This window comes from Camelus bactrianus, chromosome 11, assembly GCF_048773025.1.
Source record: "Camelus bactrianus isolate YW-2024 breed Bactrian camel chromosome 11, ASM4877302v1, whole genome shotgun sequence".
Classification (NCBI taxonomy): domain Eukaryota; kingdom Metazoa; phylum Chordata; class Mammalia; order Artiodactyla; family Camelidae; genus Camelus; species Camelus bactrianus.
Window position 1 is genome coordinate 8,562,151 of NC_133549.1, and position 27,506 is coordinate 8,589,656.

General features: G+C 44.9%; 1 protein-coding gene and 1 non-coding gene across 5 annotated transcripts in view; one reads left to right on the top strand and one right to left on the bottom strand.

The window, feature by feature from the left end:
* SIPA1L2 (signal induced proliferation associated 1 like 2) overlaps positions 1-27,506 on the top strand; it is a 194,053-nt gene that overhangs the window by 45,475 nt on the left and 121,072 nt on the right. The window lies entirely within an intron of this gene.
* On the bottom strand, positions 24,647-24,753 carry LOC123616028 (U6 spliceosomal RNA). Its single transcript, XR_006723892.1, has one exon. It is a non-coding gene; the product is annotated as a U6 spliceosomal RNA (small nuclear RNA).

The window sequence follows — 27,506 nt, forward strand, 5'->3', positions numbered from 1 at the left end:
AACTGTTTTTTTGGGTAATTTCTGTAATTGGAATGCTCTGTTAGGTCCCAGGGGAAAGATGATGATTAAAATGCAGCCCTTCCCGCCAAGAGTTTATAATCTAACAGGGAAGGGAAAAGTACATCCGAGGACCTCTAATACCAGGTTCCCGTGCGGGAATTATCAGCCTCTAGGGGGATGCTGGTGAGCTGAGGTGGCCGTGGGGCTGTGTGCCCTCTGGAATGCTGGGCACGTTGTGGGTATTGCTGCGCACACTGGAATGCATAAGTGAATAAATTGAGACACGTACATTTTGGTGTTTTATGTTCATAGCAAAAAAGATGTGTTGATAGAGCTAATGTGAGGGATTTCATATGGCCCCAGAGGGTTTGAGAATTCGTGGAGGTCACCAAGAACTCAGGGCAGGTTGTGCAAATTCCGTCACGCAAGCCAGCCTTTCTCCTTGGGTGCCAGGGGCGGTCCTGCGGGTTCCTCGGCCTCTTCCTCCCAATTCTTTCTCTGCTCTCCCTGAACTCATCACTTGAACAAAGGAGGATTTGGTCCTTAATTTGACACGTCCAGCACTCTGGTTTCCCATGGGCTGATTGATGCTAGTCAGACTCAAAAAAGGAGAGAAAAACCTGCTTTGAAATTTGAATTATTCTTAAATGACAAAGTGACATATAGTTTTTTTGATAACTAGGAATTTCTTTCTTTTTTTTTTTTTGGAGGGGGGAAGCAATTAGGTCTTTTAAAAATTTATTTAAATTTTTGTTTTTAATGGAGGTACTGGGGATTGAACCCAGGACCTTGTGCATGCTAAGCAGGTGCTTTACCACTGAGCTCTGCCCTCCCCAGGAATTTCTTTCTTTTAATTCTATTTTTCTAATTCCTGTTCTTACCATTAGGTTCTATCTGGTTGAATCCGTGACATTGTGCTTTATCCCCATTAGGTTACAAATAATTTTTTTCCCGAAATGCAGACACGGTCTCATTGGCAATATGTTTGCAGGCCATTTCCTCTTCTTCCTACGAGTTATTGTTATACATTATTGCAGCTTTTCTTACTGTTTATCTACATGGCAGATAATATTTTAGTACTTTACTTATCTCATTTAATCTCCCAGCAGTGCCTTGAAGTCAGCATTATCATCTCCCTTTTAGAAATTAAGGGAACTGAGGCCAAGGGAGCTTAAATGATTTGCTCAAGGTCACAGAGCCAGTCAGTCCTGGAGCCTGGGGGACCTGGGCTGGCAAAACTCACTGTGGCCATGCCCCCGGGGCAGGTGACTTCAGGAGAAGGCTGAGTCACTCCTTTCGTCTTATCTTACAGAATTGTCAAGGTGTGACCTAGTTTTCTGAAGACAGATATGAGAAGAACCCCAAAGAAGAGTTCGGATAATTATATTGATGTAACCATTTGTAGGTCAGCCATAAAGATAAATGCACTGATACAGTATAACACCAAATGGAATCCCAGCGGAACTTGAAGGGTGTGTCCTATGATATGTGTACTATAATATGAAGGAATTATTCTGTGTTCTGATACTCAGATGAATGCTAAATGAATGGCCCATCCATGGCCGGAAGACTGCTCCAAACACCCTGAGGGTTGTGAACCCCCGGTCTTTGACAACTTTGTTGAATCTTCAGTGGCTTCTGGGCTTAAAGAATAATTCTGCGTGATTTCTGACAGGTGAACGTGACCAGTATGAAAGCTGGTTTATTAGGGGTTATCACCACGGAGTATTTACCACGCCATGTCGAAACGTTGTGCAAGCCACCTGCAGTGTTAGTATTTGGAAGACGTTCACAGTTCTGTGCCGTGAAGGCATGACTCTGGGTGTTCCCTTAGAGAGACACTGCTCACACCCATCTCAGCCCATGAACCTGAAAGCCAGAAGGCCTTTCCCGAAAACACAGTGTAGCTCTGTAAGTTTGCTTTCTTTTGTTTGTTTGTTTTGATTAGATGTTTCTCTTTGGAGGCAGTACCAGCAGAAGATTTCCTAAAGAAGGCCTTCGGTGAGGAACAATGGGGAGCATTATGATTTTGTTGCTGAACTAACATCATTGCTTTTCCTCGATAAAAGCAACTCCCCTTGGTCACAAGCAGAGTGTCTGACAGAAGCTGAGAAAGGAAAAAATGGAACTGTCTTGTCCGGAGAGTCATTCCGAGCTCAGCAGGCCTGCCGCACGTCTGTGTGAGCTGGGAGGTTGCAGGGTGCCCGTCACACCTGGAGGCCCAGTAAGAGTGAAAACAGGGCAGTCGTCTCTTTTAGAAGGCCGCTGGCTTAGACAGAGGGGAAGGTAGAGCCTCCACGTGCAGTGAAATGTGCCAGCTCTTTATGTTTAATGACCTACCAACAAATGGGAGCGTTCCTCAGATCAGAGTCTGATTCTCTCTTCCACTCAAAGTGGTGATGGCAACAGCTGGCTGCTGGGAGCACTTTCTGTTCCCGGACTCTCTTTCCTTCACCGGGAACAGCTCCCAGGCTGTCTTCCCTGCTCTGCAGGTGCAGGTGCCCGTGCCCCCCAGCACAGAGCTGCTCCAGGGACCTCAGAAGTAGATTCTGAGCTGCCCTGGGCAGGCTCCCGTGTATTTGCAAAAAAAAAAAAAAATACGGCAAATGGGCTTGGTGGAAATAGCATGATTTGGTGATCAGAACGCGAAAGAACCTTCATTTGAAGGTTGGACCACAACAGGGTTTGCCATGCAGGCTGTCAGACGATTCATTGAATGTTCCCTTGGGCGGTTTGTTTAATCCTGGATGTGCCCCAGTTTTGACATTGGCAAAATGGAGATGATAATCTCTTGTAAGATTTTTATCTGAGTTCAGTGAGGCCATGCTTGTTACGACTGATCGGGCTATTCGATTCACTTCCTTTTGAGTTGATCTGATAACTCGACTGAAGTCCACTTGTCAAACACTGGCATTTATTCTCCCATCTCAGCTTTATCATCCATAAAAACCCACGGTCGAATCCCTTTTTTAAATAAATACATTGAGAAGGGGAAGGAGAAGCAAGTGTTGAATTAAAATTGGGGAATAAGGAGTATTAAAATTTGGGTTTTTGGTTTTCACTTTCTCACAATCTTATCTGACTGTTTTGGTAGCTGCCAGCTGTGACTTGATTTTTTTATGCTGTTCAGCGGTGGTTTCTGAAAGAGTAGAACTTGCGGCCTCTCGGTGGCCCATCCTTGGCAGGTTTTGTCCCTGTGTTGACCCCCTCCCTGCTGGTTTTTGTTGCCTGCCTCTCCTCTTGGGCAGGGGACCTGACTTGGCCTAAACCCCTTTGTTGTTATAAGCAGTGGTTCTCAGCCCTTGCTACCTATATGAATTGCCTGAGAAGTTTTTAAAAATGCCAGTGCCTGATATTTAAAACTGATTATTTATTTAAAAATTGAATTGGAAACTGAATTTCTGACATCTATATTTCTAAATAATTTTTTAAATTGATGTGTAGTCGATTTACAATGTTATGTTAATTTCTGGTGTACAGCAGAGTGATTCAGTCATACATATATATGTGTTATACATTCCTTTTCATATTCTTTTTCATTATAGGTTACTACAAGGTATTGAATATAGTTCCCTGTGCTACACAGTAGGATCTTGCTGTTTATCTATTTTATTTATATAGTTAGTATCTGCAAATTTTAAACTCCCAATGTATCCCTCCCCACCTCCTTTGCCCCCACTTTGGTAACCATAAGTTTGTTTTCTATGTCTGTGAGTCTGTTTCTGTTTTGTAAATAAGTTCATTTGTGTCATTTTTTTTAGATTCCGCATATAAATGATATCATGTGATATTTGTATTTGACTTACTTCACTTAGTATGATCATCTCCAGGTCCATCCATGTTGCTGCAAATGGCATTATTTCATTCTTTTTTATGGCTAAGTAGTATTCCATTGTATAAATATGCCACATCTTCTTTATCCAGTCATCTGTCGATGGACATTTAGGTTTCTTCCACGTCTTAGCTGTTGTAAACAGCGCTGCTGTGAACACTGGGTGCGTGTATCTCTTCAAATTAGAGTTTCCTTTGGATATATGCCCAGCAGTGGGACTGCTGGATCATAGGGTAAGTCTCTGTTTAGTTGATACACAGCGAAGGCTGCGGTCCCTGCTTCAGTGTAGGGCATAGTCAATAATTACTGTGGTGTGGCCGTCGCTTTCATGTCTGTTTCAGTGGGGGAAGGACTCCTGAAGGTGGCAGTGAGTACTGTAGAAATGTGTGGCTCTGTCTCCCCCCCACCCCTGCCCCAGCTCTGTATAGACTGTTATAAACTGGTTTGCTGTGTGTTCAGACAAGGTGGGGAGCCTGGAGGGCTCCAGGGAGGGAGGCGGCCGCAGGGGCTCGTGTGCTGACAGCGAATACATCTTACTGTTCTTTTCATTCCTCCGTCTATTGTTTGGAAGTGTAGCGTGTAGGAATTATTCCTCGGTGTGATCTGCCTGCGGAATGTACTATTTTTAGGCACTAACCCACACAATAGGTTTATAAAAAGGCTATTGAACCTTTTGAGGCTGCTGGATTTTGTCGACAAGGGCTGAGTTACAAGCCGGCTCTCCCGCCTCACAGTTCAGACATGTAGGATTTTTTGTTGTTGTTTCTTCTTTAGAAAGCATCTGAATAGCTTAAAAATACAGTGGTTTGGCCGTCTGACAGGTGATGCCAGATGTCTGCCTACCTCTCCTCCAGTGTCCCGGCTCTCCAGACACAGCTTGGCAGGTGTTTTGCTGGGTTGCTAATTTTTACTTCTTCCCCTTTCCTTTTTAAAATGTGCTAAAATATGCATAGTTAGTGCTGGGGGTGAAAAGGGAACGCATGAAGCATTTTCTTGTTCCTGAATCTCTGCCTGCTGTCTAACAAGACGCATTTTCCTCCCTTGAGGGGATCCCCGTGTCCTCGCAGGGAGCATTTTGGTTTTCCCAGTTACATTTGGACCATTTCCCCCATTTCTCCTCATCAGTATTTCTTTAGGGTCTCCTACTCTCCAGACCTCCTTGGGGTTTGTTGCTGTTCTAGGCAGCGCATCCGTGTTACTGCTGTAGTTACTAAAGCAGAGCCTCTGAGAGAAGCTGGAACTGTGGGAGCTCTGTACTGCCTAGCTTTCTGGCCCCCTCGTCATCTCTGTTCCCGAGGGAACTTAGTCATTTCCAAACCTGCATGTCACGAGTCCCTTGAGGTCTTTTAGGAACTACCCACCCCCAGGCCCACTTCACACACTGCCCCGAACCCCTGCTCTCCTGGACTTTGATTCAGAAGGTTGAGACGGAGGCTGGTAAGTAGGATTTTCATCAGGATCATTCTCATGCAGTTGTCTGTGCGGACCTTTGAGTGTTTGGGAGCCGCCCTGTGGGTCCAAGCTCCGTTGTATAGATGAGATGTCAGAACCCAGCAATGACCAAGGAGCTCGGGCAGGACCGCACTTAAGAGCTGCCCGTCAAAGGTCAAAAGACTGTCTCTTGCACTTTTGTATGGCGTGTGTAGACATTGCAGAAATAACCAGAAAGTCAGCTGGGCTGTTTGTCCTGGATACAGGCGCATTACTGCTTGGCTCATTAGTTCCCATTTCCTGGAGACTGTGTATGGCGGTCCCTGTGACAGAGAGGGACATGGGACGAACATGTGACTTGTGTTCAACAACCCGGGACCAGACTCGAAGGTGATGAGTGTGAGCCTCTTGTATATTGAATGAGTCATTGGTGAGTGTGTTGTGTTTGCCCCCGGCGTGGTTTCATGGTTGTGTCAAGCGGGTGCCCCGGTGAGCTTTGGCACGCTGATGGCTTCACTAGCAAGTTCCATGGAACAAAGCAGGTTCAGAACAGGGGCCAGAGTGTGACAAATAAAGGCCTAGAACGTGGTCCTTATTCTGATCACATGGTGACAAACTTATATCAGCAAATCCACTTAAAATAAGTGAAGGTGACTTGTTGAAATTCACATGAAACCTCTCTTCCCTTTGCCCTGATAGATTATGATGTGGAGTTGGGACAAGAATCCAGGAGGATGAGTGATCGTTTCTGTAATTAACCAGAAAGATCCAACCAGCCAGAATGGCCATCATTCAAAAGTCCACAAATGATAAGTGCTGGAGAGGGTGTGGAGAAAAGGGAACCCTCCTACACCGCTGGCGAGAATGCAGTTTGGTGCAGCCACTGTGGCAAACGGTATGGAGATTCCTCCAAAGACTAGGAATAGACTTACCATATGACCCAGGAATCCTGCTCCTGGGCATACATCCAGAAGGAACCCTAATTCAAAAAGACCCCAGCACCCCAACATTTATAGCAGCACTGTTTACAATAGCCAAGACATGGAAACAGCCTAAATGTCCATTGATGGATGACTGGATGAAGAAACTGTGGTATACTTATACAATGGAATACTATTCAGCCATAAAAATGACAACATAATTACATTTGCAGCAACATGGATGTCCCTGGAGAATGTCATTCTAAGTGAAGTAAGCCAGAAAGAGAAAGAAAAATACCATATGATATCACCCATATGTGGAATCTTTAAAAAATAAAAAAAAAGAAGACAAATGAACTTAAATATAAAACAGAAACAGACTCACAGACATAGAATACAAACTTGTGGTTGCCAGGAGGGAGGAGGGTGAGTAGGGACAGACTGGGAGTTCAAGATTTATAGATACTGACAGGTATATATAGAATAAATGAACAAGTTTATACTGTACAGCACACGGAAATATAGTCAAGATCTTGTAGTAGCTCACAGTGAAGAAGAGTATGAGGGCAAATATATGTATATTCATGTATGACTGAATACCTGTGCTGTTCACCAGAAATTGACACAATGTTGTAAACTGACTATAACGCCAAAAAAACCCAAAACAAAACACAGAAAGGTCCAGGAATTCCTGTTACTTGACTTACTTGACCTTAGTGACACGCAGATTGCGGTACAGCCCACAGGGCCTGGTCCGTGCAGGGACTGTCGGCATCAGCCGACCCTTACACCACGTGTGTGAGCAAATGTGTGAGACTCACGGGGCATTTGTCCGGCACATGGCAGGTGCATAATGCATATTTGATGAATGAAAGCTTAAGGCTTTAAAAAAGAGGCCCCTTTTGTGTGTATGAAAATTCTAGCTCAGGATGCTGCAGTGTTTTGTTGACTTTTTTTCCTCCTATATATCTGGGCTCTAAAATCTTTTAATGTCTTTAGTGGGATAATTTACATTTCTTATTATCCAAACCTGTGATGTTGGTATTCCTCCAGTAACGGTACCCCTCATGGTTCTGTTCCTTAGGAGAAATCATATCCACTCAGAAGTCTACATTTCTGGCTCATTTTAGAGCTTATCGTCAATGCAGTCCAGGCGCCTGCTAGGAAAGAGGCTTTGCATCAGGGTTTCTGGCCTGACCCCCCTGGCCAGAGCCTCCTGAAGGCTGGCAGCCTCGCCCCATCTCCTGGGCTGTCCTCCACTTCGTCCTGTCCTGTCCTCATGCCCACATTGCCAGATGCACAGGTAGCTGAGAACTGGAGGTTCTTAACTGACCTAGTTGACCAAACAGCAGCCGCTTTGTGTCCATGAGGACTAAGCTCTCATCAGAAAACCTTCCTGTAGCTTTATGAAGGGATCTGTGAGTACTCATTAACCCACTCAGAAGGTGCTCCAAAAAAGAAGACTGAGTTAAGTTTTATATTCCCAACGATTCTGTTAAAGACCAAGGGAGCACATGACTGCCAGGGAGCAGCAGCTTCTATCGAACGTTATTATTTGGGTAAATAGATTACTAATGACCAGATGACTGATTTCTTATTAACGCCTTGGTGTGCGGTGTGGTTTGGGTTAGGAGGTGATTAAATGATTCTACCTGATAATCTGATGGGTGGGAGCCCAGAAAGGCTGCTACTGCTCTGCGAGAATTTTTGTTTTCGTTTTTTTGTTTTTTTTTTTTTTTAACTCAAACTAAATTTGCTGACAATACAGGACTGGCCAAGGGATAATTCTGCATTTAGGTAATTCTTCTGTGGGCCTGAAAGTCCAGCAGTTCTTTGTTTTTGTTTTTTTTTGGGGGGGGTAATTAGGTTTATTTATTTATTTATTTATTTATTTTTAAATGGAGGGGCGGGGGATTGAACCCAGGACCCTGTACATGCTCAGCATGCACTCTACCACAAAAAGTCAAGAAATGAATCAGGGGGATCCAACCAGAGGACGTTTGTTTGCAGACTGGTTTGTTCGGGTAGGTGCCCTGCCGGAATCGCAGAACTTTCATGACCCTGATGAACACATACAGTCCGTTTATCTGTGCATCGAATCAGCCTTTAGGAGAAACACTGTCGTTGGCTCAAACGATAGAGCAGTTTCCTGATTTAAAGTGATATGTACAGATGTACTGACATGCTTTGCTGTACACCTGAAACCAACATTGTAAATAAAAAATAAGAATTAGAAAAATAAAAACTAACTACACTTCAGTAAAAAAAAAAAAGTAATATATACAGACCTTTATTTATTGATAAATGGAAAGATGTTTATATTTGTATCCAAAGGTCTCTTTGCTTTATAGGGGGATCCCCACTGAAAGTTTGCACCCTCTGTATACAATACTTGGGTAGAGAGAAGGAAATAAAATCACCTCAAGTGCCGAAACCCAACTATAAAAACAGGTGACATTTTTGGAGAATTTTCTTCATCTTTTTTCTGTGAGTGTGTCTGTGTGTCCCATGAGGTTGTGTCGCACTGTTACGCTGTGTTGTGAGCAGGCTGTGTGTATATTTTGGCGTGCTTTTATTAAAGCATTCTAACACTGCACACCTCATGGTTTCATGGTCTTTATCAACAGTATTCTTATGCTAGGACACTGACTGTGTTTATTTTGCAAGAAGCTGTACCAGTTCTTTCAAGGACACAGGCCTGGGCAAAGAAGGGTGACACGTCCCACAGATACAGTCCCCAGCCTTGACGCCCTTGACTTTGGAGCGCGAGTCTACTCATGTTGGACCCAGACTAGCTGACTGAGTCTGTGTTACTATATACCCATGTTGAAAGCATCCTTCTGTATGAAGATGGGGAAGAAATGTTTATGAAATGAAACGCTGGTGCCCAGAGATTGTGCTCTGCACAGTGAAATCCCTTCCCCTAGCCGGGCTGATTTCCAGCGTAATCTTCCTTTCCTCTGGGCTGGCAGGAGGGAGCTTGGGCGGCCGATGTCAGGTTGCTTGGGTGAATCCAGACCCTCCCCTCCTGTATGCATTGGAGATCCGCCACCCACTGGTGGCATGAGGACCCTCGAGTGTGAAATGAACGCATGAGGGGGATTTATATCCTGGTAGCCCTGGGCTGGTTTTTGTGAATTAAATTTTGCAGAAATTAGCCTCAGCCCTGCCAAGGTAGTATTAAGTTGGTCCTGGTGAAGCCAAGCGGTTTCCATGACGTTTCTAGCCTGAGAGGTTGAGAGTTTGGTTTACATGGGAACAGAGAGTCTCGCCAGTAAACTGTCATCTGTTCAGTAAAAACTACTGTTGACCCAAAGCGATCACCCTTAAAAAAACATGATTCACACAGTATAGAAGGTTGAGGAGAACACGTGTGGATGTGAAGGATGGGGCATTAGCTCGCAGAAACCCCAGCCAGCTCTTCCAGGAGACTTTTGTGGGTAATACTATTGGGTGTTCAGGGGAAAAATTTTTTTTCTTTTCAGTGCACCTTGAGTGGGTCCATCTCTCAGACCCATAAGCACATTAACCAAGCTCACTAAGCTGAGTATGTATCAAGGATGCCCCCTTAGAGACTTTTATAAATAAATGTAACTGTCATGGGGCCCTGAATGCCAGCCTCTTCCTGGTGCCTGAGTTCACAGCCTGGTGCCTTTGCAGTGGTTTATTTATTTGTTTGTTTCTTTAATGGAGGGACTGGGGATTGAACCCAGGACCTCATGCATGCTAAGCACACCCTGTACCACTGAGCTCTACCTTACCCCCTGCAGTGGGAACATGGGAGATGGGCCAGTTGAACCATCACTGGATCCAGGCAAGGACTGCAAGGAAGGACCTGCCCCTTCTAGTGGCTGAGGACGCCAGCGTTTGCTACAGGATTGTTTCTCCAGGTCCCCATTCCCTGACCAAAGCTCCCTCTTTAATTACACATCGTCATTAATTGGCCACCATCAGTCCAATTTTACAGGCCTTGAGGCTTCTTGCTCTTGAAAATTGACATCTTGGGGGCGATGGTTCCCCTGGTTTCTAAGCTCCCTGGGGAAGTTCACTGCGTAATCTGAAAGCCGGTGACAGCCAGTTTCCAGGTAGGGCTCTGTTTGAACAGACTTGTTACTTTTTCCAGCAGGGCTGTTTCTTTGTGTTGGCTTACTCTCTGTACCAATGATGTGGATGTAATCATTTGTAGGAAAACATTCCGCCTAAATGTTCTCAGTGTGAGATTCATCCGTTGACTCACGTAACAGTTACTGTCATGCTGATGAAATGCAAGGTGTTTGGTCCGCTGATCCTCTAGCCCTGGGCTGCGTGGCAGTATTTCGTTTAGCTGCCTTTTTTTTTTTTTTTTGCATTTTCACTGTGCCCGGTACCTGGTTAGGCAGGGTGAGAGAATACAGAATTGAATCGCTTTTCTCTGCTTCCTAGATTCTGGGTGTAGTGGGGGCAGACACTCGTGTAAATAAATCATGGTGATGGTAATATTTGCCACAACGCAGAAGGGGGCGAGGGCCACGGCTTCGCAGAGGTGATGCAAACGCTCACGGGGCTCAGTGGCTGGAAAGGAAATGTTCCCGGGGACTGTTGGGGAGTCCCCAGCGCCTGGGGTTTGGGTTCACTGGGGCAGGGGATGGAACTTCTGGTTGGAGTCGTCATCTGGTAGGGTCTCTCCGCCTCTGGGGTGAGGCAGGTAAATGGCATGCACGTGGAGAAACACACAAGAAGATTTTTGTAGACCCTCGACTAAAATTAAACACCTGCCCCTGGAGTATGTGGCTTCTACTGCTGAATAGCTCCCGGAACTCTTCGAGCCTCCTGTCTCACGTTTCACAGGGAGACTGACAACTACAACATTGGATGTGCCTGGACCAGAGGCGGCATCCTGTGCATTAGGTCTCCCCGTCGTCCCAGATGCCTCCTGATTCTGTTCAACAGACTTTCCCACCAACATCTGCCATGGATCCGACGGGCACTGCGTGGCAGCCTCTCGCCTCCCCTGCCCCGTTGTTTTACTGAGCTGTCCTTAGGCTTTGTGAATTCTTCTTCTGCGGCTGGAGCACAGGTGAAAACTTCCTCCTGTGGGCTGTAGGATTTTCTCTCCATTCTTGACTGCTGTCCCAGAACGTTGTCAGTGCTGGCTTGTGTCTCTCTCTCGACCATTCTGATTTTTTCTGTTCTGTATTCATTGAGATTTTGATATCTGGGTCTAAGAAATGGAAAGGAAATGAACTTAAAAAAAAAAAAGTGTACTTTAACTTTTTCCACGTAAGTCTTACCTGCTTTTTTGCAGCCCTAAGCCTGACCCCCACCCCAGTGTTCATTAACTTGGAGCCCTTCAGGGTTCCTTCTCTTTTTTTTTTTTTTCTTTTAAAAACTGTTTGTAGTAGACAGCATAAGATGCCTACTCTTACAAAAGTTCTAAGATTCTCAAGTGCGATTAAAAATAGCTCCTGATGACACGTGAATTCTTCAGACTTTATCTGGTTCCTGTCTCTGTGGTTATTTTTCCTGGACCGCAGACGCGCCTATCTGGTTTCTCTGTATCTGAATGAAGTGTCTGTGCCATTCATAGCTGCCTCCTGGGTGGCAGGGGTTCCACGTCCATCAGGGTCTGCGGCGTCAGAGCACGTGTACAGAACTGATTTTCGCCTGGTGTATTAAAACTACACTGTGGCCCTACCTAGTCGCTGAAGGGAGAGAAGGTTTGGGCTTCAGTCTTGTTTTCTAAAAAGTAAATGCCATTAACCACTTGGGGATCCCCGAGCAATGGCAGAGACGCTACTGCCGACAAAAAGTCTGGGGCCCCAACAGGTGAAGTCGATGTGGGGGAAGTGGGAGGGTCTCAGGGCTGCCAGCAGAGCCCTGATGACCAAGGCTTGGTTTAGTTCATTTTCTTCCTCTGTTAGTCTCTAGAACAGGCAGAGGTATCAGCTTGAATAACACGTCTACACATTGAACATCTTCGAGCAGCTCGGTGGGCCCTGCATTCCGGAGGGCAGACATATCAGACTGAGGCCCGTGCTGTCTTCGGCTGTGAAGTCATCTCTCAGGAATTCCGTGTTAGCTGTTCAGGCTGTCACCGAGCTTAGGTGATCCTTGAACTGTCGACAGTCCTCTGGGTTGATTTGGGCTTGTCTTTACTTAGAAATGCTGTTCAAGGGCATTGTGACGGCGTCCAGGTTGCCAGGGAAGTAACTTTTTGGTTAATGCTGCTGTGAGTTAGTACCCTTGTGATGGATGGGCCACCCCCACCCCCACCCCCCGATACGTTTCTCTAATGGAGAATTCATGGAATGGCTTTGTTGAGCAATGTTTTTTGTGCTTTCTAGGGCTGAGAATGTAGTCCGCTATCTCCCGCTGTTATATCCTTTTCATCCTTTTCATTTATTTAGAATTTCCAAAGACCTAGTGGGCTAGTCGTTTTTTTTTTTTTTTTTTTTTGAATCTGCTGATTTTCTGTGAGGCTGATGTCATGGTCTAGACCTTTTGCCTTACATATGCTAATCGTTCGATTACACCGGCAGCTGGGAGCTTTGGCAGAGGGGGGATGAAGAAGGTGGATTCTGTATCGCCTGTCTGCTTTGCCTTGGACTTGGTGACATTTCGGTGAGAGCAGTTTGCAGTCCGGTGATGGGGGGCACTTGGTAGAGTCTGTCTTCAGGACGTGTGTGGAGTGTTAACCGTCAGACTCAGAGGGGTCTGTTGCCCCAGTTACTGTCAGATAGTGGAGTGTGTCACCGTGGGTGGGGTTACCTCCAGTCTCCGCGAATACCTGCTTTCCCACTTTGGCCTGAATACCACGGAGGTGAACTGTTGAGTTTAGAATACCTTCGTGTTTAAGTTTGGGTCGGGGGGTAACAAAACTGCAAGACAAATATGTTTCGCTGGGTGATCGATCACATTTGTTCCATGCGAATGTTTGCTGTTTCCTCAGCACTGCTGAGATGTGCTTTGTCGTTTAGAGCCTAGAGTTTCTTTTCCAACGTGGGTGTTGTATCCGATTTGAAAGTTTAAGTCTCGGTCCCAATTGACTAGTCAACATCCATCCATTTGTAAATGCAACTTCTGATTTAACTTATTTGCTTTTCTTCCATAGGCCATTATTATAAGGACACAAGCTAGATACTTCATGGAAAGATTCAAGGGGACGTTTGATTTTGTTAATTACAAACACACATGTCTGGTGTGTAGACCTGCTTACTTAGACGTTCATTGTTGGAAATTATTTCTCATTGTTATTTTTTTTTAATTGAAGTATAGTCAGTTACAACGTGTCCATTTCTGGAGTACAGCACAATGTCCGGGTCATGCACATACATACATATGTTCATTTTCATATTCTTTTTCATTAAAGTTTATTATGTGGTACTGAACATAGTCCCCTCCCCCCGTTGTTATTTTAATAAAAATAATCGAACCTTTTTTTAGCCTGGGAGATAATATTGAACTGACAAAGTCTGTGGAATGCCTGGGAACAGCATCCAGCTCGCAGCGACAGCTGCAGGGCCAGGGTGCACCCCAAACACGGCTGGAGGCAGACCACACTTCTAGAAAGAAAACATCCCCATGTGTGCCGCGGAGTCAAGCTGTGTCTGCGCCACAGAAATAGCACGCTCCAGTTAAAATCAGTAACTGTTTCGTTCTTCATCAGACCAGCGTTCTTGCAAAAGCCAACTGAAGGGAGAGTTCAGTGGCATTTGGGGAAAGAAGAAAGGAATTGTGGAGAAGGTTTCTTGTTGAAGGCTTTCGTATTTGAGAGGTTGGATTAAAGTAAATTTGGTAAAAGTAGAACTTTGAGTGTACACGTTTTATTTCATAACCCCTTCTTTTAACACGGCCCCCCGCCGTATCTTTTCCTGTGTGAGCCAATCTCCTGTTAGGACATCTTTGTCCCGTTCTTGACGTTCGAGACAGTCTGCCACTGATGGGCACGGGATCTTAGCTCTGACTTAGAGATCGCTCCTGCTTTTCCTTTCTGATTTTCTCTGACAACTACATTTGCATCATTTTGGCACTTGTTACCTGTATCTCTCAGAGGCACAGACTGGGGATCAGAGTTGAGATTTAAAATGGAATACGTCCACCTTGGTCCATTCTGTTGGAAAAATAAATATTCTGTTAGAGAAGAAGTGAAAAGCAGTGTTGCGGGAAGATTTGGATGTTCCCCCTGCCTCCTTGGGTGGACAGATGGTAAGCTTCCCGAAGTCAGAGCTCATGCCTTTAGTACCTTCTGCCACTTGTCACATGCCTTGCCCATCAGTCAGTGCGCAATGAGCCCCTGAATGCGAGAATGAAGCCGGGTTAGTGAAGTTTGATTTCGTTGGTGCCATATCTGTTCTTAACCAGAGAATCTGTGTTGGTCACTCACCAATGGCCCCAGCTCCGTAGTGAATATAAATGTTATTTGTACTCTCAGAATTCATGGTCTGATAGCAGAGGTGTCAAATATCTACAAACTACAGAAAAGGTCAATTTTTGGAATGAGCTTTGTAGTAGAAGAGGATTTAGACACACACATATATATTTATAAAGGGGAGGAAAATGTTCCCAGATGCCAGAGCGGGGAGGGTGTAAACATAGTAGGTGGCGGGGCGCCTCCTCTGTCTCAGTCCTGGGCCGGCTCCTTCCCCAGGCAGTGTGGCCACCTCCCACCTGTAGCCTGGGACAAGGACTTGCCCTGCAGTGTAGGCTTGAGTGTGTTAATTCCAGGAACCCACGTTACATCCCGCTGGTCCTGTCTCTTCCCTTCTTCCTTCTCCTGTTGTCTTCCCCTGACAGCGTATTTCTTGGGATAATCCATTCATTTATGCATTTTCCTGTTCACCAGATACTTCTTGATGACTGCCCCTGTGCCAGACACCTGTAAGTCAGAGATAGCCACAAGTCTCCAGGTTTCCACTGTACGCCTAAAAGAGTCAGGAAAAACATGTGATGCTATATAAATGGCACGTGTGAGCATGTTGTTGCTATTTGATACTGATGGAAGCTCACCTTTTAATCCCTGATTCCTCTTGGTGAAGCATGGGGCTGAATACTTTCTGTAAATTCTACCCTTCTCTGACTTAAAACCTGGTGTTTTCAAGATAAAGTTGAAATTTTTTGGTTTGGCTTTTAACACCCAGCATTTGTGCTAATTAACCGGTCTTTCCAGCTGCAGCTTTCACTGCTCACTTAAAGATGAATCACTGGCCCCAGCCACCCCCGTTTACCCATCCTCCTTGGTGAGGCTTTGCGCAGCCTGGAGCGCGCTGCCCTTTTCTCCCTTTGAAGATAAAGTGGAACGATTCTCTGAGGCTGCTCACATCTCCCTCCCTCCCCCAGGACCCTTTCCTCCCTCCTTTAAATTCCCACAGCTGGTGCTGTGAGGGCCGCCCGTCTCTCCTGCCTGCTCAGATGCTCAGACTCACCCTGGGTTTGCTCAGACTCACCCGGGGTGGCGTGGACCAGGAAACACCAGCACTCACACCCGGTGCTCCTTCCAGTCTTCCGATGTTCAAGTCACTAAGGAACCTTCAATTATATAGTGTTTCAGATCTAACCTTTCCACGTTGTAGATGGAGAAAAAAATTGGTTCTGGGTCATAAAATTACAGAACTTAATTCAAGGGGAAGATAAGAGAAGGAAAGAACTCAGTGTTTTTCTTGAGTACGTACTAGATCCCAAACACACGCACCATCTGATCTCATTTAATCTTCCTGCCAGTCCCACCCGATCCTTTATTAGCCCTTTATGGATGGAGAAGCCGGCTCATGGATGCATGCTAGTTATCCGAGACCCCTCAGCTAACAGGTGGGGGGAAGAGGAGTCCCTTTTTCTCTGGCTGCCAGTTCTCCCGAGTCCTTGCTGTTTCTGCTCATCTTTGCCCGTCTCCCAGTTTGCTGTTCTTGTTTCCTTGTTCCTCAGCTCCCCTGGCTACTTGAAGCTGGTACCTGGTGAACTGATTTAACAATCTCTCTCCCATGTTGCCTTTTTCTCCCCCTCTGTTTTCCTTTTCCTTCCTATTCCCATATCCTTGGATATTTTAAATAACATTTTGAAAGCAGGGATTTTTTTTTTTTTAAGTATAGTCAGTGTACAAGTTTGTGTCAATTTCTGGCACACAGCATAGTGATTCAGTTATACATAAACATACATATATTCCTTTTTGTATTATTTTTCATTATAAGTCACTACAAGATATTGAATATAGTTCCCTGTGCTCTACAGATGAAACTTTTTGTTTATCTTTTTATATATAGTAGTTAGTATCTGCAAATCTCGAACTCCCAATTTATCCCTTTCTATCCCCTTTCCCCCTTGGTAATCATACTATGTCGAAAACAGGTTTGTTTGTTTTTTTAATTGTTTATCTGTTTTAACCCATACACCCTTGCAGTTTCCTTGCTGTCACACTTCCCTCGGTGGAAAAGAGTTTGCCCAGCTTTTGTCGAGTTGGGAGGACAGTGAGGGTGTGGGATGCCGTGAAATGGGGCTGGCGTAGCTGGGGCCGAAAGTGATCCTGACGGTAGTGACAGCAACAATGGCCCTAATTATTAACGCTCTGAAAGGCAGAATCAGCGTTTTTGGTATTTTTTCCCCAAATGTTTTTCTGCTTTGTGTAATACTGTTTAACTGCTTTTCTGGTTGAAAATAGTGCTGCTGTCAGGATTATTTCTTGTCTGAACGAAGGTGCTGCAGACAGACTCCTGCGATTGGCAATCCTCTTTGCTTAAGTGAAAACTCTCCTTGTACTTGCTTATATTGGTTTGAAAATATAGAAGATAAAAATACCAAAAAAAAAAAAAGGCATAGTAATTAAATCTGATTTGCAGTAGATGGCTGGGTAAGAACGTTCACATTTAAAATACTGAAATGTAAATATTTGACTTGATATAATGTGGCCATACATTCTCCACTAGATGGTGATTTTAAAACCTTCTGTTGAGCTCTTAGACAGATGGTCCTTTGAGTAATGAACACTCCGTGGAATACAGCAAGCTGCCGTTTGGTAAACCGATGAAGTGGCATTATTAACAAATATTTTATGCAACCAAAAATCCAAAGTGAGAGTGGTTAGCTGTGGATTAGAACAATGCTAAACTCCATCTTATGGGGAGCAAGGAATCTTCAGGCAGTTCAACAGCTCTTCTCTGTTTCTGCGCGGGAATGAAGAAAAAGAACCACTGTCTCAGTTACCATCATCAGATTCTGTTTACTACGAGTCTCTGCCTGTGTGTGGCTGGGTGTCACAGTGATTGACAGTCTTCCTTCTTCCCTGCTGGTTATTATAATCTCAGGCAACAGGATGTCGTGAGTTAGGGACACGGAGAAACAAGATGAAAATGATCAAGAAGAAAGAGAACAGAGACCACTATTTTTGTGTGTTTCACCTTAGAACGTAAGTTGGATCAGCAGAATTTCAGTTTTGGAAAAAGGTATAGTTTTTCCTCCCATATTTGTGCCTGAGCCCCTTCCCTTAACCCCCCAGAATTTTAAGCACATTCAGGACCTCACTGGTATGTAATCATTAGAAAACAGTGTGCCACGTAAGCAAGTTTACCAGATAACAGGAAGCTCTCATCAAATACCATTTCCATCTTCATCACTTAGTGTGGATTTTTCTGATGTACATAGCATCTTTGTTATAATTCATGAGTGCATTAGAAACTGACATGGATCTCTTTAATAAGACATCTAGGTTCTCATGGGCATCTACTTTCCACTCATTGATAGAAAATCCACTTTACTTGAGGTGGTAAAAAAGTCCAAGTAATAATACCTTAAATGTTATTATGACAAGTTTCCAACTCATAGAAAACCTGGAAGGATCTCTGAACCTCCCAGGCCAAGAGACTGCTGTCTTAACAGACCTGCCCACACTCAAGCGTCTTCTGGAATTCCTTATAAACGTCAGAGGTCACCCGACCAACAGAACATTCTGTTACTCTGCTGGTTTTTAAGGTGCCGTTGCAGGGTTAAACGTTGTGCCCGAACTTAACATTCTTATACAGTCCAGACTTACCTTCCCCAAAACAGTGTATTTCTCACCTTACTAACCCTCCCTGCCAAATAAAGTGCCCCAAAGCATTAAGTGTTAACTGCAGAGTTAGGGGAGGTGCCTCTTCTGTCCCCAAGTCAAGTTACGTGGAATCCCGAGCGAGTGCTGCTCCACAAGGCAGGTAAGCGCTTTATCCAGTGGTGCGGGGAAACGTAGGTGGTGGAGGGATTTTTAACCGTTTTGCAGACTTAAGCCAGCCATGCGTCTTCAGCCATCCGTTCTCAGTGACCCCCTCCTGACTGCCTGTCCTCTGACGCGGTCAGCTTTCATTCTGTACACTTTTCCACACCCTGGAGGATTTTGCTCTGACATCTCTCCTTTTAGGGAGTAATTAGTAAAAAGACTTTGGGAGGAACGAGGAGCAGGTTGGAGAGGATGACAGGGTAAGACTACGAGTATTTGCAGCGGAACCTTAAGAGAAAGAAAGGGAATGGGGTGGGGGTTCCTCAGGTCAGTGGGAAGGGAGGGAGATGTGACATGCATAAGGTGGGCTGGAAGTGGGGGGCTCTTCTTTCAAGGCTTTGCACCTGCTGCCTCTGCCTGGAGCCAAGCCCTTGCTGTGCACCTGGCCCAGGTGACTTGAGCACCTTCGCCAGGACGTGGCTGGTTGCCGCCACCCCTGTTCAGGGAGCTGGGGTCCCAGGGGCGGTGAGCACGCCCATCATCCCCAGACAGGGAGCCATGTCTGTGTCCCTCTGCTCACAGCGCCCGCAGCGCTGAGCTACTGCCTCACAGGTGCACAGCGAATGTTTCTAGAAATAATAAACTCATGACGTATGTTTATTGAGCTGGTCATTGTTGGGGGTTAATAGAGCAAATGTTTTGTCTTCTGAGAGTCTCAATATTGTGGGAAGGCAAACGCCAGACAGTACAGGTGACCTGGGTTCCAGGCTCGTTATGAATTGAGGAAAGTGTCCATGGGGTAGGAGGCACATGGGGGTGGTGAGTGACGTGGCCCTGAGAATATTCCCTCGGGAGGAGGGTGGCTCTTCAGCTGTGTTTGCTTATCCTACCAAACCTCAGTGTTGCCAGCTTGCCAGCAAGGCGGCCACGGCGCTGCAGGAGAAAAGCCAGCCAGTTCTCGAACCTGTGGTTTACAGAACCCCTGGGAACCCTTGTGACCTGGGCTCTGCCGTCAGTGTGTGCGCGATTAGGAATGCTGATGCTCGCACTCGTGTTTATTGTCGTTTTGCCTGAGTAACTGCTCTGTAGAAAGGCTTGTCTGTAGAAAGTGGATTATGTAATTACTGCTTTAGAAAATTGACTTTTTACTTACTCTGAGGAGGGTTTGCGGAGAATGGGGATCGCATTTGGGGACCCCCAGTCGTGTGTTAGGCCCTTGCCTGGGCCATTGTGCGTGGCCTTTGTACTGCACCCGTTACGGTACTGATTCGCAGTCAGCCACTGCTCTGCAGGTGGGGGATTTCTTCCAGATCTTTGGTATTTTGGAGAAAACTGCATGAAGACTGAGGAATTTGGGAACAGAGGATGTACCACCGGGTCATCACTTATCCACAGGAATTACTTCCGTAAACACAGAAAGTCTCGTGACTAAGGTGGGTTTTGGATGATGGAGAAGCTGGGGCTCTCTCCTAGATGGGTCATTTTCAAGGTTTTTATTTTTCATCACTCTGCTCTGCCCTCTCCCCCGCAAAGTGATCCTCGGAACACATTCTGAAAACTGAAAAAAATGAGGTTCTGGACACACGTGACTAGAATGAGAGAGACCTGTGGTTCTGTCCCCAGGGTCACCCAGTGACCCCCCCACCCCGCCAATCCAGAAACGCATCATTGCCTTATCCCAGGGTCACCTGGACATGACTGGGTGAAGCCAGCCTCGTGCTCACCTGTGGATACTAATCTCCTGTTGTTGATTCCAGCTGTGGGTCCTGCATATAAACGTCTGTTTTCTCTGGTGGAGGCGAGCTTTGGCCCAGGCTGCTTCCTCTTCTGGTTCCCTTGTCTCTGGTCCCTCCTGTCTCCTTCCCTGCTTCACTCAGCCATACAGTCATCGAGGCATTCAGATGGTGCAGACCCCTGTGATGGTTAGTTTCCTGTGTCCACCTGGCTAGGCTGTGATGCCCGGGTATCCGGCTGAGCGCAGTGGTCCAGCGCTGCTGAGAGGATATTTTTTAGATATGCCTAACTTGTCCAGAGAACTGACTTTAAGTAAAGGCAGTAATCTCAGGGGGCCTCATTCAGTCAGTTAGGAGCCTTTCCAGCAGAATCAAGGCGCCCCTGAGGGGGAAGGAGAAATTTTGTCTGTGGGCTGCAGCCTCAGCTCTTCTCTCTGAGTTTCTAGCCAGCCCTAGGGATTTCCAACTTGCCAGCTCTCACAGGTGTGTAAACCGACTCCCCCTCCCCCACTCCCCTCCCCCCTTGTACCTGTACACACAGGCACTGCTGGTTCTCTTGGGTGCAACCCTGACTAATTCACTGCTGGAGACAGCATTTTATTCATTTATTTATTTACTCATTCATTCATTCATTCAGGTACTGGGGACTGAACCCAGGACCTCGTGCATGCTGAGCATGCGCTTTACCACTGAGCTATATACCCTGCTCCCCCCGAGACAGCAATTTAAGAAACTTCCAATCTCACTATTTTCACAGCAGATTGTCTCCACTGACTCCCATTGCCCACAGAAGTGCACAGCACTCACATGAGATAGAGGGTCCTAAACTGCTTCAAACTCCCTTCCCATCCCGGGTGGGTCCTCTCTCTTGAGAGCCCTGCCTCTCTTTGCTGCAGCCATCGCACAGCCCCCGCCCTGTTTCCCTGTTGCTCCGTCCTGCCTCAGTGTGCCCCCGGGATGCCTCCCTTTTCCTCTCCTGCCGCCCTCCCTCCTGCTCACCCTGTAGGATCTGACTTGCGTTTATTCCTCGTGAGAAGCTTTCCTGACCAGCCCCACCTCTGTTTCCTCGTCTCTGTTTTCTCCTTGATGCCTACATGTCGCAATGCCGTTCTCCCTCTCATAGCACCCACATCAACATTTGTCACTGTTTGCCTGTCTCTTTCTCTACTAGACTCCTTACTGTTTTCGGGAACTGAGATTCTGTCTTCCTTCCTGCCTGCCTCATGCAGTGCCTGACAGAGGAGAGAACCGTGTCCCTTAGAGCCCGGCCATGCGTCTTTCTGCGGGGCCATCCCGAGCCCCCATGTGGAGCAGGTGGCAGCAGGTCTGTGGTCACACCAGGCACCTCCCTCGGAGCCACAGGCCGTGCTGTCTGCTGCTGTGTGACCAGTCATGTTGCTGACGGGGCAGACTGCCTGCGAACTCTTTTACTAGACAGGTTTAGGAAGTGTACTGACTTACCCGGGAGGAGTGCGTCGTGAAAACCCTTGTGTTAGAGTCGATGAAAAATGCTAAGTCCGTGCGGGCAGAAATCTCAGAATAATAGTGGCCTTTTAGAGTTTTCCTTCCCTTCTTTTCTCAGGGCAGTGGAACAGTCTTTTATCAAGAGCTGAGATTTTTTTTGAGGTGAAAGGGGCCTCTTTATATGCAAAAGTTAAGGTTAAGTTATACTTCTGCTGACCTCAGGGAGCCTGGGAGATGGAACCTGTTCCTTTCTCGTCTTCAGATTGTCCACCAGATGCTCTGTGTCCGGATCACTCGAGCCTCAGGATTTAGACAGGGCTTTGGGGCTGCTGGAAGAGAAACTGGCTTTTTCATTTTGGGATCTGATTTCATTTCACTTCTGTAACTCCTAACAGAGCTACAGTTTTCAGTGTCGTGACAGAATGGTTGCTGGTGGTGCCTCTGTCGATGACATCAGAAGCAGAAAGGAAGAATGGAAATTCTACTCAGTCTGTAAATAATTTACATTCTGATAGGTTACCTAGCAATTTGGCATCGTAACTTTAGCTCTTAAAGGAAGCCAACAATGACTTATTAAAAGGAGTCTTGTGGGTATTTATTGATATGGAAAGATGTCATTGATATAATATGAACATATCTATAGTGTGGCGTAATTCCATTACTGTGACATTGTAAATGTTTAAATAATTATACGTGATTAGAAAACTGTAAACGTGTGTCCACCTCACTATCTATCTGTATATCTTACAGTAGATAAGAAAACTTTCTCCTAGACAGTTTAAATTAAAAAAAAAAATCACCATGCTTTATCAGAAGAAAAAGCTGTTAATGACTTTTCAGGTGTTTTGGTCAATCCAAGGACAAGAGGTTAGAAGAAAATAGACAAAAATCAAAAGTCACAGCTTCTGTGAGGGTGGTGATATGTATGGTTACTTATTTTTCTATTTTTTCCCGTATGTTTTTTAAGATATGTGGATTACTCATAGTTAAAACAAAGCCAACCATGGCTCTTCTAAAGTGCTTAGTTCCCACACAGGGCACCTTAGATTTGAGTTAAGTGCTTTAATTTGAAATTTTAAATCACACACCAAGATTGAGTAAGAAATGTGTATGAGAAGTTAGAAATTGACTATGCACTGTTTGTGGACCAAATTTAAGTCCACGTGAAAGATGCTTGTCAGTGTAATACTGCAGGGAACTTTGTAACAGTTTCCATGCTTCGTGAATTTTTGAGTTGGTCTGGTCAGAATCTTTGGGCTTGAAAGGGGCTGCAGGCTTCTTGCCATTTTAACACATTCTCGCAAATTCTTGTTTTAATTTGTGGTTGGCTGGTTTGGCGCTTCTGTAACCACCTACTGAACTTGGCGAACTTTTTCTCAGGAAGGAAGGTGTCAAAGGGAGCCAACAGTCCTATTGCTGGACCTGCCCTGTTTACAAACGTGTAAGTCCTGATAAGTCCTTTAAAAAGAATTCACGTGTTCCCCCGAGTGCAGTGGGCCCCACGCCCACATACAGGGTGTGTACACACCCAGCTCAGCTGAGAGAAAGGGGGTCTGTTTTTAGGACTTTTTGTTTTTGATTGAAGTCTGGTCAGTTACAATGTGTCAGTTTCTGGTGTGCAGCACAATGTCCCAGTCATGCATATACATGCATTTATTTGTTTTCATTCTCTTTTTCATTAGGACCCTTCTGATTGAGATAAGAGCTTAATGAGGATGTTTTAGGCACTCCAGTGTTTGTCTCTTTCCCTTTAAGAAGACCTGGTTCTGTTACTCTGGGCATTAGGTGCTTGTTGATAGTGACATAGGTGACCGAGGGGACAGACTTGTTTATTGTTTTCTTCCATCCCACCATCTTATTTCTTAACTACATTGACCAAATCTGTGTCATGGACTTTAGAGTAGATGTTCTTTTGGAGAGGTTAAGGTCATTCTTGTCACTTAAGCACCTTTATATTTAGAAAGTATTTTTTTTTGCATTTTTTAAAATTGAAGTATAGTCAGTGTATAATGCTGTGTTAATTTCTGATGTACAGCATAGCAAGATATATATATATATATATATTTTCCTTTTCATAGTCTAGAAAGTCTTTACAACCATGAAATCCTGTAAAACATTCCCTGTATTCTAAGGTGTCCCAGGTCAATGCATCTTCCATGTCTAAGAGAATAAAACTCTAAATTTTTACATCAGAAAGAAGGACAGTTTGTGATAGGGGGGTTACATAAATGCATGCATGTGTTTTCTGCCTACCTCTGCGTGTTTGTCCATATATAAAACATTTGTTATGAAAATATTAACAGCAAGGTTGGGAATTTCAATCTTCTGAAGTGTTGATCCTTTTCTATCATGACAAAACATTTCTTTTTTGGGAGAAGGAGTTAATTAGGTTTACTTTATTTATAGAGGAGGTGCTGGGGATTGAACCCAGGACCTCATGCATGCCAAGTATGCACTTTACCATTTCAGCTATACCCTCCCCACATCATGACAAAACATACCTTTCAGTACATCACTCAAGTTATGTTTGTATGTGATACATTTCCCTCTTCCTAATTAGATAGGCCTCAGGTGACAGTAGAGGAAGGCTGTTATGGCTTTGCTCTGGTCTCTCCAGTCTGACCGCCCAGCAGCCTAAAGCAGAGCCCAACGTTCTGGAAGATGGTGGCGGTCAGCTGGTGCCGGACAGAGGTACGGCGCAGGGATGCTGCAAGTGTAGAGTAGGCCTCCTGGAGGAGCACACGTTTATAAAATTTTCTTAAAATTGCTTCTTGAAGATTCTTACAAAACTTAGCTGTGTTGCTGTTGCTGAGGGAATTTGGTAGGTGGCAAAGCCTGGTTTTTGTCTTGTGCAGTGGCCACTGTGTACAGACAAGCCTGTTCCACACTCAGCCCCAGGCTGTTTGCCTACCCTTAGGGAGGAGTACTTTTTGAAAAAAAAAAATTATTGGAGGATAGTCGATTACAATGTCGTGTTCGTTTCTGGTGTACAGCATAGTGATTCAGTTATACATATATATATATATATATATATTCTTTTTTTGTAGCCTTTTTCACTATAAGCTATTACAAGCTATTGAATATATAGTTTCCTGTGCTAGATAGTAAAGAAAAAAGTTTGAAACAATTCATGAATTTGTGTGTTGTCCTTCCGCGGGGGCCGTGCTAATCTTCTCTGTATTGTTCCAGTTTTAGTATATGCGCTGTCCAAACCAGCACGGAGGACTGCTTTTTTTCTTCTTGAAGAAAGAATTTTTTTTTAATCGAGGTACCGTCAGTTACAATGTGTCAATTTCTGGTGCACAGCACACTGTCCCAGTCATACATATATATACACATATTCCTTTTCATATTCTTTTTCATTAAAGGTTATTATAAGACATTGAATATAGTTCCCTGTGGTATACAGAAGAAATTTGTTTATCTATTTTTATATATAGTGGTTCACATTTGCAAATCTCAAACTCCAAAATTTATCCCTTTCCACCCCTTTCCCCCCAGTAACCATAAGATTGTTTAGTATGTCTGCGAGTCTGTTTCTGTTTTGTAGATGAGTTTATTAGTGTCTTCTTTTTTTTTTAGATTCCACATACGAGTAATATCATATGGTATTTTTCTTTCTTTTTCTGGCTTACTTCACTTAGTATGATAATCTCTAGGTCCATCCATGTTGCTGCAAATGGCATCATTTTATTCTTTTTTATAGCCAAGTAGTAAGTATTCCACTGTATATATATACATCACGTCTTCTTTATACAGCCATCTGTCGCTGGACATTTAGGTTGTTTCCACTTGGAGGATTACTTTTGAGGTTAAGAAAGGGGCAGTTCCTCTTGGGGTCATGCAGTGGGTGTCCCCAGACTGCTGACACTGGCTTGAGCGTTTCCTAGTCACGTGATCTCAGCTAGGTTTTTTTTCTCCCCCATCTGGCTAAAGTCTTTGTTTCTTCATTTGTACAAGCAATTACTGCATTCGATTGTTGGGAGAATTCAGTGAGATCATGTAAATGCAGATACCTGGGCAGGGTCTAGCCCACAGCAGACCTGACGTACCTGTATTTTTCCCCATCCCTCTGTGGGCTTTGGCCTGAGTTCCTGTCACCTGGGCTCTAGCTCCTGGGACAGTGAGGAATGAGGTAGGTGGGGTCAGGTTAGAGGGGCCTGATGGCTGGGGTAAGAACTTTGCCTTTAATCTGTGGCAGAGGGAAACTGAAGGTTCTGGAAGGTCCTGATGGACTGGACGTGATCAGGCATGTTCTTCAAGAAGGTTATTCTGGTTCTGTGTTGAAGATCAGAGGTGGCTGCATTTTAGAAGTTTATGACAAAGTGATTATGCACCGTGTATAAGACAGCTTCTTTAAAGGTGCACTTGGCTTACAATGAATCATCAGATGATTAGACCTACTACAAATGAATCATTCCTGATGGATGAAGTGCCCACATTTTCAAGCATGGTAGAGATACACCTGCCTGTAGGCAGGAGATTGAATTAGGTAACTGCAATATCTCTATTTATGTTGGGTATCTTTGAAATGGTTTTGTTGCAGACTAACTATGAAATGAAATTTGCCTTTTTCAGGCAGTAGAGAGATTACTAAGTAGTCCAGAGAGACTGTCCCAAGAGTATATAAGTAGGTGGTAGCGATTTAGTGCTCTTCCTGTGTGTCATATTACATCCTAACGCAAATGCTAAATGTTCAAAGGGTATCTATCAAGTGCAGTGTGGTTGAAAAAAAAAAAGGAATGACAGTGTTTTGTGTCTTCTGTTACGGGTTTGGGTGGTATTTTTTTTAAACAATATACGGAGAAAGAGAGAGCACTTTAAGGCTCAGCTCAAGATTTCACACCCTCTCCCTGCCCCTCTCTGCTCTTTATTTATCCATAGGGTCAAGGTTGTCCTTGCCTCCAGGTTGCGCAGATGTGCTCTGCTTATATAGAAGATGCTTCTGGAGACGGCTTGTTTGTGAGGGAGTACTGAAAACTGGGTTTCTGCTAGTGTTAATGTGATTTTCTCTCACAGTCTCTTTCTTTTGGTTGGAATACTGTCGGGGAGGAAGAATTTCCCTCTATCCTTCTAGGTTCTGTTGGTTGGTCTCATAATCAAATCGACATAAGATTAACAGGAGAGAAACAAAACAGTTTGTTTCATCCGTACGGAGGTCCCATAGGTATGGGGCCAAAGAGTGACCGAAGCAAGCTGTTTACATACCTTCTGAAACAAATCAGTGATTGATTGTGGAAGATTTGACAAAACAAAAGGGTTTGGGCTTGGAGTGGCAGATTAATGAAGTAACAAAGTTGATACCGCTTCCTCTGCCCCGGATTCCCACTCTCCAGTGATAAGGACGCCCTCCATCCTTCCGGGGAAGGGAGGACACCTTCCCGCGGGAGCTTTGTTTCCTGCTTTCAGGGCCACAAAGGAGGGTCAGTGTCCTTGCACTGGCTGTTTCTCAAGTAACTTGAATTCAAAATAATCAGTCTGCCAAGTGGCCTATTTTGGGAGGGGCCTGCCCTGAACCCCATCAATATCAGTAATAACATCAAAAGAGCAGATAAAGTTGATGGGGGATCAAGTCTAAATCCAGCTGAACGCTTCCATCGTGTTAGAGTTACGATGCTGTGTTAACTTACTGTCTGAACTCGCAGATGCAGATAACCGCAAGGAAATAATTTCCGACTGGCTCAGTATCAATAAACTTGAAGTTTTAGGAGGAGGAAAAAAGTCAAGATTTGATTTCATTGATTAAAGAAAATCTCGTGGGCACTTGGACCTTAGAATGCGGGACACTGTTAAGAGTTTTACATCTTCTTTATTTTCAGAGGCATTTTCGTGTCGTGTATCTGGTGGACTCCAGAGCTGTTTTCGTGGAAACACTCGTGTGCGTTGCCCGAGACACCCTGGCGGGCCTTTGTCCCCAAGCTTCTTAACTCACTTTGGTGCCCTCTGCCTGTGGGTTTCTGTCCTTGGGGAGT